The 14,603-nt window shown below is 49.6% G+C and overlaps 1 protein-coding gene across 2 annotated transcripts in view; it reads left to right on the plus strand.

The window, feature by feature from the left end:
• LOC137545836 (retinol dehydrogenase 7-like) overlaps positions 1 to 14,603 on the plus strand; it is a 53,028-nt gene that overhangs the window by 3,779 nt on the left and 34,646 nt on the right. The window contains exon 1 of one of the 2 annotated variants that reach the window (XM_068267521.1): positions 1,901 to 1,925. The exons of the other annotated variant lie outside the window; for it this stretch is intronic. The gene's annotated coding sequence lies outside the window, so the exon portion shown is untranslated. Of the gene's footprint in view, positions 1 to 1,900; positions 1,926 to 14,603 lie in introns of those variants that run through there. 2 annotated transcript variants of the gene reach the window in all.

The following is a 14,603-nucleotide window of genomic DNA, read 5'->3' on the forward strand; positions in this document are numbered from 1 at the left end:
ATTTCGCCGCGGAGGGGGGCTTTGAGGTGCCCCCCCCCGCAACATGCCAGCCAGGAGGAGCGATCAGACCCCCCCTGCACATCATCCCCATAGAGGGGAAAAAAGGGGGGCGATCTGATTGCTCTGCGTGCCAGCTGATCTGTGCTGGGGGCTGCAGAGCCCACCCAGCACAGATCACAAAAAATAACGCTGGTCCTTAAGGGGGGGTAAAGGGTGGGTCCTCAAGTGGTTAAAGCATACCTGAAGTGTGCCAAAAGGTTAAATTGAAACACATGGTGGGCTAGAGTAGCAATTGCTGACCATCCCCTCTTTGGCTAGTTGTCTTCAGGGTTTCTCCCTTTCCAAGTTCCAGGACTTTTTCCCCCATCCCGGATGTTCACCTCTAAACTGGGGACGTGGAATTCATGCAAGATGGGACTTTACTTTACACTACCAGGATAGACAGAACAGGCACATGTGATCGGTGTCAGGGCCAACTGGGAGAAACGCAGGCGATTCGGGAAGAACCGCACAGTCGGTTTTCCGATCGCTTCCTGGTTAGATTGCGCAGTCATTGCAGCAATCAGAATGACATTTTTTTTCTTTTAAAAGACCACTTTACTCCCTTAACACCAACTGGCCAGAGCCATTAAGACATCTTCTCAGAGAAGTTTCCTAGGCACCCAGCTGTTTTAAGGACCCCCATAAATGCTGGCATCCGTCTTGTTTGGACTTTGACGCTGAGTCCCCTAACTCTAAAATCAAGGACTTAGCCATTTCTTTTCCAAAGCGGACATTCTCACCTGAACTTAAGTATTCATTTATTTCTTCCCTTCCTTTTATTTTTATATTGAGCTACTTTTGTCTTTTGAATTGTTGATTTTAATGAAGTTCTGTATATATTAATTATTTATATTGCACTTATAAATAAAACACTTCTAAAAGTCATTTATTTTTCGGCTACACCTACTATTCAGCCACAGAACGAATCCTAGCTTTCTGAAGATTTTCTACCGAGAAATGTTGCTATTATCCAGAATAGCTTGTTAACCGTTTTTATCCGCAGGTCTTAGAGTCAGTCAGTGGGCTTCTCTTTCCCATTAAAAAGAGATGGTGGCAGACTAGTATTTTGGTTTTTTAGTTCGTACGCCTCCTTCTAGTCTGTCTGCTGCCAAAATTCCAAACTTTTAGCTCATCGATTGCATCCACGAGATTGGATGGTCTGTGTGCTGAAACCGATTGGAAGACATTGTGCTGTCCGGCCACTAGGGGGCGTGTGACAATCGGAACTAAACTGTTGCACAGCAGAAAAGGAAAATGCATACCATATATAAGCCGAAAAGTCCCTTCTCAGCTTATACGTGAGTCATCTGACTGTGCCCCCCACTGGTACTGTGCCCTATGCCCTCGAGTGCCGCCGTGTGCTGGCTGCCCTGTCCCCGATCTGTGCAGAAAAGAGATACAGCCTCTTTGATGATCATTTCACTCTCTCTACTCCCCTCCTCCATGCCCAGCTGTTAAATGTCCACGTGTTTCTTCTTTACTGCATTGCCCTGCTCAAGGCTGCACTGTTATGTGCCTGGACATGAGTTGTGTGACAGGCGGCTGAACAACACTGATTATGCTTAGACCTGCATACGTGCCTGCAGCTCCCTACCAGTGCTACCGACAGGCACAGACGTATGCAGCTCTGAGCATAATCACAGTGTATAGCCGCCTGTCACACAACTCATGTCCAGTAGACACATAAAAGCACAGGTTTTCTGCGGAAGATGCAGCAAAGAAGAAACATTAAACAGCTGCGAGAGGAGGGATGGGAGTAGAGCGAGTGAAAACTACAAGCACATGGCATAGCTATCTTCTAGACTACCTCTCCCAGCATGCTTTGCTGTCTTCCGCACATGTGCAGCAGGACACAAGATGACAGGAGGGCAGCACATGCCCTGGTGAGTCCACTGATCAATCCCTTTTTTATTTGTTTGTCTAATTACAGACATTCAGGAGACTCACACATCAACTGATTAAATCAAGCAAATGCTTTGCAGTGAGTTATCTTTGAGAATTTCTGCCTAATTCATTGTTGTTCTCTTGTTATGTTGCTCTGTGAAATTAACTGTAAGTATGCTATCAAGCAGCATTTGTGAAGGTATGACTGATGACTGTAATATAGGACATGGGAGCAGGGCTGTACTTAGGGTTTGGGCTCCCCTAGGCACCCCAGACGTATGGTGACACCCCCCCCCCCCCCCCCAGGAGGACGTTGGCGGCGCGCGAATCGCGGTGAAAAATGGGCGTGACCACATAATGCAGTGGGCGTGTCCATAACACAGTGGGTTTGGCGAATTAAAATTTCCTAGTAAGAGTGCAGCCCAAAGTCAGTGGGGCCAGTGTTTCTCCCTGGGTATGAGTAAAGTGACCTTAAAAAAGCAAGTAGGAAATGTCCCCCCCCAAAAAAAAAAAATACCCACACATTAGCCAGTGTTCTCTCGCACAAAATAGTGGCAGGTATTAGAGTGTGAGCTCCCCTGAGAAAAGTCAGTAACATGACTGTTCTCTGCAAAGTGCTGCAGAAGATGCCAGTGCTATATAAATACATAATAATATGGTAGGACATAAGACAGTAACATGACTACGTACTCTGTGAAGTACTGCTGAAGATGTAAGTACAATATAGTACAGTGGTATGGCAGCATGATGGCGTAGTGGTTAGCACTCTCGCCTTGCAGCGCTGGGTTCCTGGTTCGAATCCTAGCCAGGTCAACATCTGCAAGGAGTTTGTATGTTCTCCCTTTGTCTGTGTGGGTTTCCTTAAGACACTCTGGTTTCCTCCCACATCCCAACAACATACGATACAGATAAGTATAATGTTAATTGGCTTCCCCTAAAAATTACATACATATATGACTATGGTAGGGATTAGATTGTGAGCCCCTCTGTGAGACAGTTATGTGACAAAACAATACATACTCTGTACAGCGCTGCATAATATGTTGGCGCTATATAAATAATTAGTATAAGTACAGTAGCCAGGTATATAGGTGTCCAAATGTAGACATACTATAGGTGTCCCCAGTATAGATATCCAGGTCTATAGGTATCCCCAGTTTAGATAGTAGTCAGGGGCGTAACTAGAAATCACTGGGCCCCTTTGCGAAAAATTGGATGCCCCCCCCCCCCCCCCATAGATGCCAAATAATCATAATGGGGCAGCGTTTCACCATAAAATAATCGCAATGTGTGCAGCATTTCAGCAGAGAATAATCACGAGTGCAACATTTCATCAAAGAATAATCGCAATGTGGGCAACATTTCACCAGAAAATAATCGCAATGAGTGCAACATTTCATCAGAGAATAATCGCAATGTGGGCAACATTTCACCAGAAAATAATCACAATGTGGGCAGCATTTCAGCAGTAAATCACACAGTGGGCAGCATAACACCAGTGGGCTGGCTGAGTACCTGGCTGGGTGAGCGGGTAGTGGGCTGGCTGAGTAATTGCAGTATTTGTATAGCGCCTTTCTCCTGTCGGACTCAAAGCACTTGCGAGGCAGCTACTAGAGCACACTCAGTAGGCAGTAGCAGTGTTAAGGAGACTTGCCCAAGAAACTCCTTACTGAATAGGTGCTGGCTTACTGAACAGGCAGAGCCGAGATTTGAACCCAGGTCTCCTGTGTCAGAGGCAGAGCCCTTAACCATTACACTATCCAGCCACTGCCTGGCTGGGCAAGCGGGCAGTGGGCTGGGTACCTGGCTGGGTGAGCGGGCAGTGGGTTGGCTGGGTACCTGGCTGGGCGAGCAGGCAGTGGGCTGGCTGGGCAAGCGGCCAGTGTACTGGGTAGCGGGCATGCCCAGCCAGGTACCCAGCCAGCCCGCATGCCCAGCCAGGTACCCAGCTGGGTACCTGGCTGAGCAGCGGGCTGGCTGGGTACCTGGCTGGGCATACGGGCTGGCTGGGCAGCGGGCTGGCTGGGTACCTGGCATGCGGGCTGGCTGGGTACCTGGCTGGGCATGCGGGCTGGCTGGGTAGCGGGCTGGCTGGGTACCTGGCTGGGCATGCAGGCTGGCTGGGTACCTGGCTGGGCATGCGGGCTGGCTGGGTACCTGGCTGGGCATGCGGGCTGGCTGGGTACCTGGCTGGGCATGCGGGCTGGCTGGGTACCTGGCTGGGCATGCGGGCTGGCTGGGTACCTGGCTGGGCAGCGGGCTGGCTGGGTACCTGGCTGGGCATGCGGGCTGGCTGGGTACCTGGCTGGGCATGCGGGCTGGCTGGGTACCTGGCTGGGCATGCGGGCTGACTGGGTACCTGGCTGGGCATGCGGGCTGGCTGGGTACCTGGCTGGGCATGCGGGCTGGCTGGGTACCTGGCTGGGCATGCGGGCTGGCTGGGTACCTGGCTGGGCATGCGGGCTGGCTGGGTACCTGGCTGGCTGGGTACCTGGCTGGGCATGCGGGCTGGCTGGGTCCCTGGCTGGGCATGCGGGCTGGCTGGGTCCCTGGCTGGGCATGCGGGCTGGCTGGGTCCCTTGCTGGGCATGCGGGCTGGCTGGGTCCCTGGCTGGTCATGCGGGCTGGCTTGGTCCCTGGCTGGTCATGCGGGCTGGCTGGGTCCCTGGCTGGTCATGCGGGCTGGCTGGGTCCCTGGCTGGTCATGCGGGCTGGCTGGGTTCCTGGCTTGTCATGCGGGCTGGCTGGGTACCTGGCTGGGCATGCAGGCTGGCTGGGTACCTGGCTGGGCATGCAGGCTGGCTGGGTACCTGGCTGGGTACCTGGCTGGGCAGTGGGCTGACTGGGTACCTACCTACCTGGGGAGGCGTGGCCACAACGCATCACAAAGGAGGGAGAGGAGACGCTCCCAATTGGCTCCTCTCCCCCTCCAGCCACTCCTCTCTGGTTCAGCCACGCCTCTCCCATCAGTCTGCAGCGCGGGGAAGCAAATTATGACAGCCGCTACACCACAGAAAGCAAGACGGCAGCTATATTTGACAACACGCGGCCAAGCAGCCGCTATCTACCAAATAGGCGGTCGCGATCTACCGGTAGATCCCGATCGACCTATTGGGCACCCCCGCTCTAAGGGGTTCAGGTCAGGAGAGTTGGCAGGCCAATTGAGCACAGTAATACCATGGTCAGTAAACCATTAACCAGTGGTTTTGGCACTGTGAGCAGGTGCCAGGTCGTGCTGAAAAATGAAATCTTCATTTGCATAAAGCTTTTAAGCAGATGGAAGCATGGAAACTCTCCTGACCTGAACCCATATGTGGGATATTGTGAAGAGAAAGTTGAGAGACGCAAGACCCAACACTCTGGATGAGCTTAAGGCTGCTATCGAAGCATCCTGGGCCTCCATAACACCTGAGCAGTGCCACAGGCTGATTGCCTCCATGCCACGCCGCATTGAAGCAGTCATTTCTGCAAAAGGATTCCCGACCAAGCATTGAGTGCATAACTGAACATAAGTATGTGAAGGTTGACTTTTTTTGTTTTAAAAACACTTTTCTTTTATTGGTCGGATGAAATATGCTAATTTTTTGAGATAGGAATTTTGGGTTTTCATGAGCTGTATGCCAAAATCATCAATATTAAAACAAAAGGCTTGAACTACTTCAGTTGTGTGCATTTGAATCTAAAATATATGAAAGTCTAATGTTTATCAGTACATTACAGAAAATAATGAACTTTATCACAATATGCTAATTTTTTAGAAGATCCTGTATATTATCCAACCCTTCTCAGACACAGAAATGGGTAAATATACTTTTAAGCTTGCTTAATTGATTTTGTTCTGCTAGGTTTCTTCAGAAAAGTTGGTTACATTGTTGAATATTTCTGAAGCAATGTTCTGAGGGGCACTGACAATTAGCAGACATTGGTGCACATCTGGGTATGGGGAAGGGGGTTTCCACACACTGAGGGCCCATCTGGCTATTTATACTGGGTAATGGGATGCCTCATACTGAGGGCACAGCTTGCTATTTATACTGTAGATCAGGCTATACTGGGGAAGGGCGGGGGTTTCCTGGTTTTAGGGGTAAACGTGTGTACCGCGGCTTATATGCAGGTATATACGGTATACTGTATTTTCCAGAATGTACGACACAGGTTTTTCTCCACCAGAAGAGGGGAGAATAAGTCAATGCGTCTTATATTCCGAAGAATAAAAAAATTGCACAGAAATGTCACCTGCATGTGCAGCAGATCTCTGCAGCAGTGTCAGGCAGCCTGTCAGCATTGCAGGGCTCCCTAATGTGATGGGTAGAAGGCTCTGAGCAGCACTGTCTCCCTGCTTGCAGGGCTCCGTGTTCGGTTCCGGCTGGGATCGGCACCAGGCTCCTGTGCGACTTCGGCAGCGTTTTGCGATCCGCTTGCGGATGTGGAAACGCTTGGGTAATGTATTTCAATGGGCTGGTGCACACCAGAGCGGGAGGCGTTTAGCAGAAACGCATACTCCCGGGCTGCTGCAGATTTTGGATTGCGGAGGCGTTTCTGCCTCAATGTTAAGTATAGGAAAAACGCAAACCGCTCTGAAAAACGGCACTTCAGATCAATTTGCCAGGCGTTTTTTTTTGTTACAGAAGCTGTTCACTAACAGCTTTACTGTAACAATATAAGAAATCTACTACACCAAAAACGCTTCACAAAACCGCAAAATGCTAGGTGAAACGCTACAGAAAAATAAGAAAAAGCGTTTCAAAATCGGCCAGCATTTTGCGGATCTGCTAGCGGTTTTTGGTGTGCACCAGGCCTGTGTGTCTTTAGAGAGATTAGCTTTATCAGCAAGTAATTAGCAAGTGTAACTCAGGGCTTTGAGGGCTGGTTCAAACTCCGAGCGCAAATTACAGCCACAATTTTGCAGCGATTGCGATTCCCGTTCAATAGAACAAGAATCACATTGCAATTGCCCCCAAAATGCTGCATGCAACACATTTGCGATTTATGCAACTCACAAATGCTGCAGTGAAAAGGATCCTATAGGGATACTGTAACGATTGGTGTCAGCACACAGAGAGAATCTGATTATTGGTGATCTGCAGTATCACCAACAATACAGATATATACCCGATTATTGATGATCTGCAGAATCACCAATAATGCAAGTATGACTAACCTCTGGACACCTGATAAAGTGTAGTGTTTTGGTGCAACAGTATGCTGTCTCCCGTGGGGCGGGAGACGCAGATAACAATGAGCATGGACCACCTGAGGAGCAGGTGGCCCTTGGCTGGGTGTGAACTATCTCCTAGGAAAGGGGATAGAGATGACCTGTGAGCCAATGATTCACTGCAACACTGGGAATCAGACTATACTGCAGCCAAAGGACTCCTAAGGGAGAGAGCCCCTGATTGGACTGCCGAGAGGCCTCTTTGAGGAACAGGAGGTCTCTGCAGCTACTTGACACTCGGCTGGGTAGTGTCACAGGTAGTACAGACAGACTGAACACTCAAGGTATGAGTGACAGCCAGAAGGGTCGGCCAGGCCAGGTCGGCAACACACGAGCAGATAAGGTACAGAGACAGAAAGCTGATTCGGTAACCAGGTACAGGCAGGGTTTGGCAACAGGTAGGCAGATATGCATAGGTACCGAATCAGAAAGCAGGAGAGAGGTCTAGAGAGCATTTGGTCATAACAGATAAATCAAAGGTCTAGTCTAGAGTGTGAGGTCCGTGGTCACAACACCCTGGAACTGGTCTAAAGTATAACACAGTAATGACACAAGCGTAATCTGGCTAAGTGTGAATTCCCAGGTCCACCTGGTTCTTACACACTGTGGGATCTGACTATGGTCTGAGTGCTCACACGTATGTATTTGCAAAGGCAGACAACCTGAGACTGACCAGCGAGATCTATATATAGCGCAGCGCTCCTCAGCGCCACCCAGCGCTACTCAGCCAATGACAGTCTGCGCTGGGATCAGCTGACCAACCTGATCAGCTGATCCCTCTCCTCCTGGCATAAAGGTCCTGCCCTCCCCCCGCGCGCCTCTCCATCTGTGTGCACTAGAAGGCTCAGACAAACCAGACGCATGCTGCTGTGCGGAAACCGCCGGTCTGAACGCGGAGACAGCCGCCCCGCCAGCGGCATCTCCGCAATCCTTTACAGATACATCTGCACAGCGATTTTGCTAATCGCTGGATGAAAAGCACCCCGTTGTGAACCAGCCCTCAGCCGTGTCTGAACTGTGCGGGGCCTCAGGCGTGGTGTGTGGAGACGCTGAAGGAATACGGCGGCGGTGAGGACATCCTGCAAACTTTTATATGCACATTGATTTTACTACATATGTGAGTGCAATATATTGTGTCTTTTATTTTATTAAACGGAATTATGCTATGGGTGCTTTGTCTCTTGAGTTTTAAAAGTTGGCAACTGTGAGGATTCTGTATACAAGAAAGCGCTTACAGCTGGTCATCACAGGATCAGCCAGTTCAGTCGGTGAGCGTACATTTTATCCATATATCACTGTGGTGTTACACATTTTGGAGTCATGCAGGGAGCACTTATGGTGTTATGGTGTGTTGCTAAAGCTGGATTACGCTATGTTGTCCCTGTTTTTCTGAGCATCACTTAGGGAGAAGGTGATCTGCTTTCGAGGGATTACAATACATACATGCTTTGCCTGCTGATCTGTGATACAATCAGCCATACCTGCTGGTGAGCGTATTTTATCTGACTATCAGATTAAGTGGAGCTAAAAGTGGGATCAAGATTCAAGTAGATTTATTGTGGACTTATGGTGGTTCTTGGACCTTGCTGTGGACAAAATATAAGGAATATATTACCATTCAGGATAATTTTCTTCCCCCTAAGTCTAGGTGGACTCTGAAAGATGAATGCAATGCATTGTTATATGTTTCCTTCCATAGGTGGACTGTTTCTTGATTAATGCTGTGCATATACAGTATACTATGTTACCTTTGGAATAAGAGAGATTGTTGTGATATATATTTTCTCTTATAGGCTGTCTATTGCCATTGTATCTTGTGAAGTGATATGTGGTTGTGTTCTTGAGCGCTTCACCTACTTTTAAAGACTTTAGAGAGATTAGCTTTATCAGCAAGTAATTAGCAAGTGTAACTCAGGGCTTTGAGGGCTGGTTCAAACTCGGAGCGCAAATTACAGCCACAATTTTGCAGCGATCTGCGATTGTGATTCCCGTTCAATAGAACAAGAATCACATTGCAATTGCCCCCAAAATGCTGCATGCAACACATTTGTGATTTATGCAACTCACAAATGCTGCAGTGAAAAGGATCCTATAGGGATACATCTGCACAGCAATTTTGCTAATCGCTGGATGAAAAGCACCCCGTTGTGAACCAGCCCTCAGCTGTGTCTGAACTGTGCCAGGTGTGTCCTTGTTCTAGGCTTATCTATAAACACTGAAGGTTAACCCCTTCTGTGCTCCCAGGATACCAAGAAGTAAACACTAGTGTTTTTGTAAGATTTCTGTAAGATGTAAAAATTGTTTTTCCTTTAAGGTTATTATGTTGTTGCTTATCTTTTAGAGCAGAGAGGAAGTTTAGAGTTCAGGTCCGCTTTAACATAGGATCAGTCAACATTTCCAATTGTTCTTTGCAGAAACTGGTCCTTTAGCTGCTGTAACCTCACTTGCTGCACTGAGCAATGGATCCACCTTTGTTATAGTCTTCTTTGCACCTTCCTTGAAAGAGTCAGTATCAGTACCAGTTATCTTATTCTCAAACTAACAAGATAAGCAAGCCAAGGTATCAACCAAAGGTTAGTAAGCACTGGGTTATCTCAGCAATAGGTATGTTTTCAGACAGTTCTAAAGCCGCATCTACACACGTAGATGCGGCCGGGATGCTCCTTATCAATCGAGCCGCTGATGCGGCTCGATTGATAAGATCCAACAGGACGGATCTCCCCGCCGCCGATTCCCTGCTCGCTCCCCACGAGGGGACAATGGCAGGGAATCGAGCGGAAGATAAGCGGCGCCGGCGGGGACGAGCGGGGAATCTAATGCGGAGCGGGGACGCGGCGGGCACGCGCGGGTACGCGGGAGAGGCGATCCGGCGGCTAATCGAGCCGCCGGATCGCAGCCTCATCTACGCGTGTAGATGAGGCTTAAAGGGACTCTGAAGCGAGAATAAATCTCGCTTCAGAGCTCAAAGTTAGCAGGGGCATGTGTGCCCCTGCTAAACCGCCGCTATCGCGCCGCTAAACGGGGGTCCCTTCACCCCCAAATCCCCCTCCCGCAAGACTTGGTCGTACATTTGGTCGCTCCTGGAGGCAGGGCTAACCGCCGCAGCCCTGCCTCCAGTCGCGTCTATCAGCGGCGCATCGCCGCCTCTCCCCCACCCCTCTCAGTGAAGGAAGACTGAGAGGGGCGGGGGAGAGGCGGAGATACGCGCTGACAGACGCGCGTGGGGCAGGGCTGCGGCGGTTAGCCCTGTCCCAACCAGGAAGCGCTCCCCCGCTGCACCGAGGGGATTTGGGGGATCAGGGACCCCCGTTAAGCCGCGGGATAGCGGCGTTTTAGCAGGGGCACACGTGCCCCTGCTATCTATGAGGTCTGAAGCGAGATTTATTCTGAGATTATGAGGTCTGAAGCGAGATTATATTGTCAGATTGGCAGCAGATCGATAAGAAATGCATCTGATGATCTATCTGATGTGTTTTTAGAACATTTTTTACCAGGATAGAATTCCAATAGATTTCAGTTTGAAATATATTGAAATTCGATCTGATGGCATTTTTTTGCCATCAGATTTCCATTAAAGCCAATGCAAAATGATAAGCAATCTCATCAGATCGACCTAAATTTTCCACCCTGCCAGTTCGATGGAAATCCATCGAAATCGATCGAAATCGGCCATCGATCGGTCGATTGGCCAACCGATTTGCGATCGATCGGTCGGCCAGAAAATCGGCTGAGTGTATGGGCCCCTTTAAAGACTGATGCTCTGAGGTTCTCTGGAGCTGGAGAACATTGCCTGAATCGATTCCTGCCTGGGCCACATCTGAATACAGTCATCGTTGCTAAAGGGTATAGCAACACATGTCAGCTGCTGAGCCAAGGAGCTGTAATTGAAAGCAAGAAGCTGCTGTACATGGATGGTACACATGAAAGAGGGGGCTGCACCAGTGGCGTAGCAATAGGGTGTGCAGAGCTTGTGACCGCATCAGGGCCAGAGGGACCCTCCCTCAACTGCAGTATTAGGTCACTATTGGTCCTGTGCTGGTAATCACTTCTATATATGCTTTGAACTGTAGGGATCATTAACAAACTGTTCCCGGTCCCCTTCTTGCACCTCTGACACTGTGGTTGTCATTGGCAGATTTTGGTGCGCCATATCAATTGTTATGTATAGAGTACTTGGGGGGTGGCCCATAGCTTCTTAGCTACGCCACTGGGCTGCACTTGGAAGGGGCCACAACAAAGGGCAGATGGTAAACTCAGAATTTGGAGTCAGCTGCATGAATGTATGGATCCAGCCTGTCTGGGCTGGTGGGGGATTGGCATAAAGAAGAATTGCAGATTTTGTAGCATGCTCAGCTGACAAATCTGCAGAAATGACATGATCCAATTATGTCGCACGGTGGAGGATTTTTTAAGGCATGTTGGCAACTCTCTGTGGAATTCATGCCGCAATGAATTACATTGTTTCGAGGACAAATAACGTATCCCTTATAAAAGCAGTATTCAGCTTACAAAGGGGTTGATTCACTAAACAGCACTAGTGAATAACGCTATAGTGCTACATGAATGACTCGTGTTACTGTACGCGTTAAAATAACACGGTGCGCGCTAAAAGCACACATCGCACTGTGGGAAATGCACAGCGCCTGCTGGGAACAACTTTAACTGCACAGCGCAATACAACTAGATAGCGCACATTATTTTGTGCTCGTAGATCTTTACGCGTGTAGTAATGGAATGATGCATTTCGATTAGGTGGTACTCCTTAACATTCGTCAGCTGTTTTGGTTTATCAGCACCTGACTCAGAATAGTTTGAGATTGGGCAAGTAAGTGTTATTTGTTTATATGTGTCCTTTACATTTTGCAGCTGTTTTTGCCCTATGTGTATTTTTGCATTGTATTGTGCTGCTCTTATGTACGGTGCCAAGCAACCATATCTTTTATTGTTTGTAAATCACTGGCTCCTGCACAGTAGTCATTTGTGCTGTCTTCATTTACACCACATGAAACATGGTGTCAGAAGTATCTGAATCTGCGCTGCTTCTGCACATTTGCCTCTGAGAGCCTGATAGCCTTGCAGTGTGTTTGTGCCTCCAGTCTCCTGTCCGTGAAATTCAGCATTTGACACAGGCCAGAACAGCATGATGGCAGCTAACAGCATTCCACTACCTGAGCCGATGAGAGTAAGGGCTCGTTTCCACTATTGCAGTGCAGAATCGCCTGGATTCCACCGCGGACGAAATCGCATGCGGATGCGATTCCGCATGCATTTTTCCCTGCGATTTCGCATGGCTAAGGTAATATGCGATTTTAACCATGTCACTGCCTGTGTAAATTTACATTACATTTAATGCGAAATCGCACGCGAAATCGTGGGGAAAAACGCATGACAAAACCGCATGCGATTTCCCTATTAAAAGCATTGCGGGCAAATCGCACGCATTCCAGCCGCACGCGAAATCTGACAGCTCTGCCGTGCAGATTTCCCCCGCACACCAAAACGCTCCCGCACGACGCACAAGTGGAAACGGTCCCATCCACTTGTATTGCCTATGCGAATCCGCATGCGGATACCGCATGCGGATTCGTTATAGTGGAAACGGGCCCTAAGCAGAAACGTCTCTGATAACTGGGACACCTTCAGGGCTACGTTTGATGACTACTCCCTAGCAACAGGGTTAAAAAAAGGAGAAGCCTGATGCAGTCCAAGCAGCAACTCTGAGGAGGGTGATTGGCAGTGAATGCCTCCGTGTTTACAAGCATAATCTAAATCTGACAGAGGAGCAAAAGGGTGACACCAAAGCCATCCTGGATGCATTAGAAGCAAGTTTGTCACACGGCTTAGAGAAAAATCTGCAAGCTGCGATTATGGCTCTTTGAGAGATGAACTTATTCGTGATAAAATAGTTCTGGGTATCATCAATGAAAACACGCGCTGCCACCTGTTGAGGAAACGTGATTTAGACCTGCAAACAGCACTTGAGATATGTCACACTGCAGAACTTACTGACAAGCATATGAAAGCTATGGAGTAGGATAAAATGATCGACAATATCAATGCAGCCTCCAAACAACAGCACAAGTTTCAGCACAAGAGTCGCCTGCACAATTTACCTGAGGGGAAGCCTGCATCATGCGAGTACGAGTGAAAGAAAACTGCCCTGCATATTGGAAATTCTGTACAGCCTGCGGTAAACCAAATCACTTTGCAAGGGTGTGTCTCTCCCATGACATGAAAGTAAGGCCACATACACACATCAGAATCAGAATCAGAATTTATTATCGCCAAGTACAACGGTGGATTGTACCCGGAATTGGTTTTGGCACATACAGGGTCGTTGGTGAAGAGACAAGAAGTAGCATACAGTTAAGCATGGCACATACATAGACATGGGACAAGCATACATAGGACAATTAAGCAGAGTGCAGCATCACATTTTGTCAAGCATGGGTCATACGTATAAACAATAAAAGCAAAAATAAAAACAGTGCAGAGCATTTCAGCATACACGTACAGTTAACGTAATACAAACATAGCAAAGCATACATTGATAACAGGAACAGAAAAGAGTGGGACTGGAGGAGCAGCCTGAGAGCTGATATGAGCGCTGCCATTTTCGGCACTGGACGCTACACAGCGACACGCTCCCAACAAGACAGGTGCTCCGATTTGTCCGCGAAAGTAGAGAGAAAGCAACTGAGAAAGCTGAGGGGCATCATGATGGAGGCGGACAGCAGAGTTCACTCGGACCAGGTTGCCCGAGGAGCAGCGGTCCCGATTTTGAGTCCGTCCGGCTGGGCAAAGAGGGCGCAGACACAGTGGGGGCCCTGTGGGGCCAGGGTGTACCCGGGGGCACCCCTGGGTGGTGGATGTGGGGCCCGGGGACCCCCCGGCTGGGCAGCAGTGGTGGACAGGCCAGGGAGGTCTACCTTTGGTGGTTGCAGGACACAGATGCCCAGATGCTGGGCGGCAGCCAGCTCCACTGTTAAGGGAACAGCACCATCTCCGTCACCCCAGGTGTGACCAGGGGGGTCTGGTGATTCCAGCCTGAGGTGTTTCAGGGGGATTTTGGGGCCCTGGGGGCGATGCCGGCCTGGGGTGCTACAGATGGAGGCATGCTGCGATGGAGGCAGCCTGAAGGGCCTGGAGAAGAGGAGGGCCTGGAGAAGAGGAGCTCCACGTGGGTGGCCGAGCAGGCTGGAGGCCAGTGGTGGAGAACGGAGGTGGCCAGCCGATGGTGAAGCCCTCCCCAGCTGCTGCGGCCAGGCTGATGGCAAAGCAGGGTGCAGCAGGCAGAGCGGTGGAATTCCTCTTCTGTGGGAGCGCTGCAGGCGGCGGCATCAGCGATGGTGCAGCTCCGTTCCTGCACGGCTGAGGTGGCGACGGGGATCAGGCCACGTGCTCCGTTCTGGCGTCCTGGGCTCCCAGGCAACGAGCGCAGCCTGGCGGACCACGTGGGAGG

The sequence above is a fragment of the Hyperolius riggenbachi genome, chromosome 2 (assembly GCF_040937935.1).
Source record: "Hyperolius riggenbachi isolate aHypRig1 chromosome 2, aHypRig1.pri, whole genome shotgun sequence".
Taxonomy (NCBI): domain Eukaryota; kingdom Metazoa; phylum Chordata; class Amphibia; order Anura; family Hyperoliidae; genus Hyperolius; species Hyperolius riggenbachi.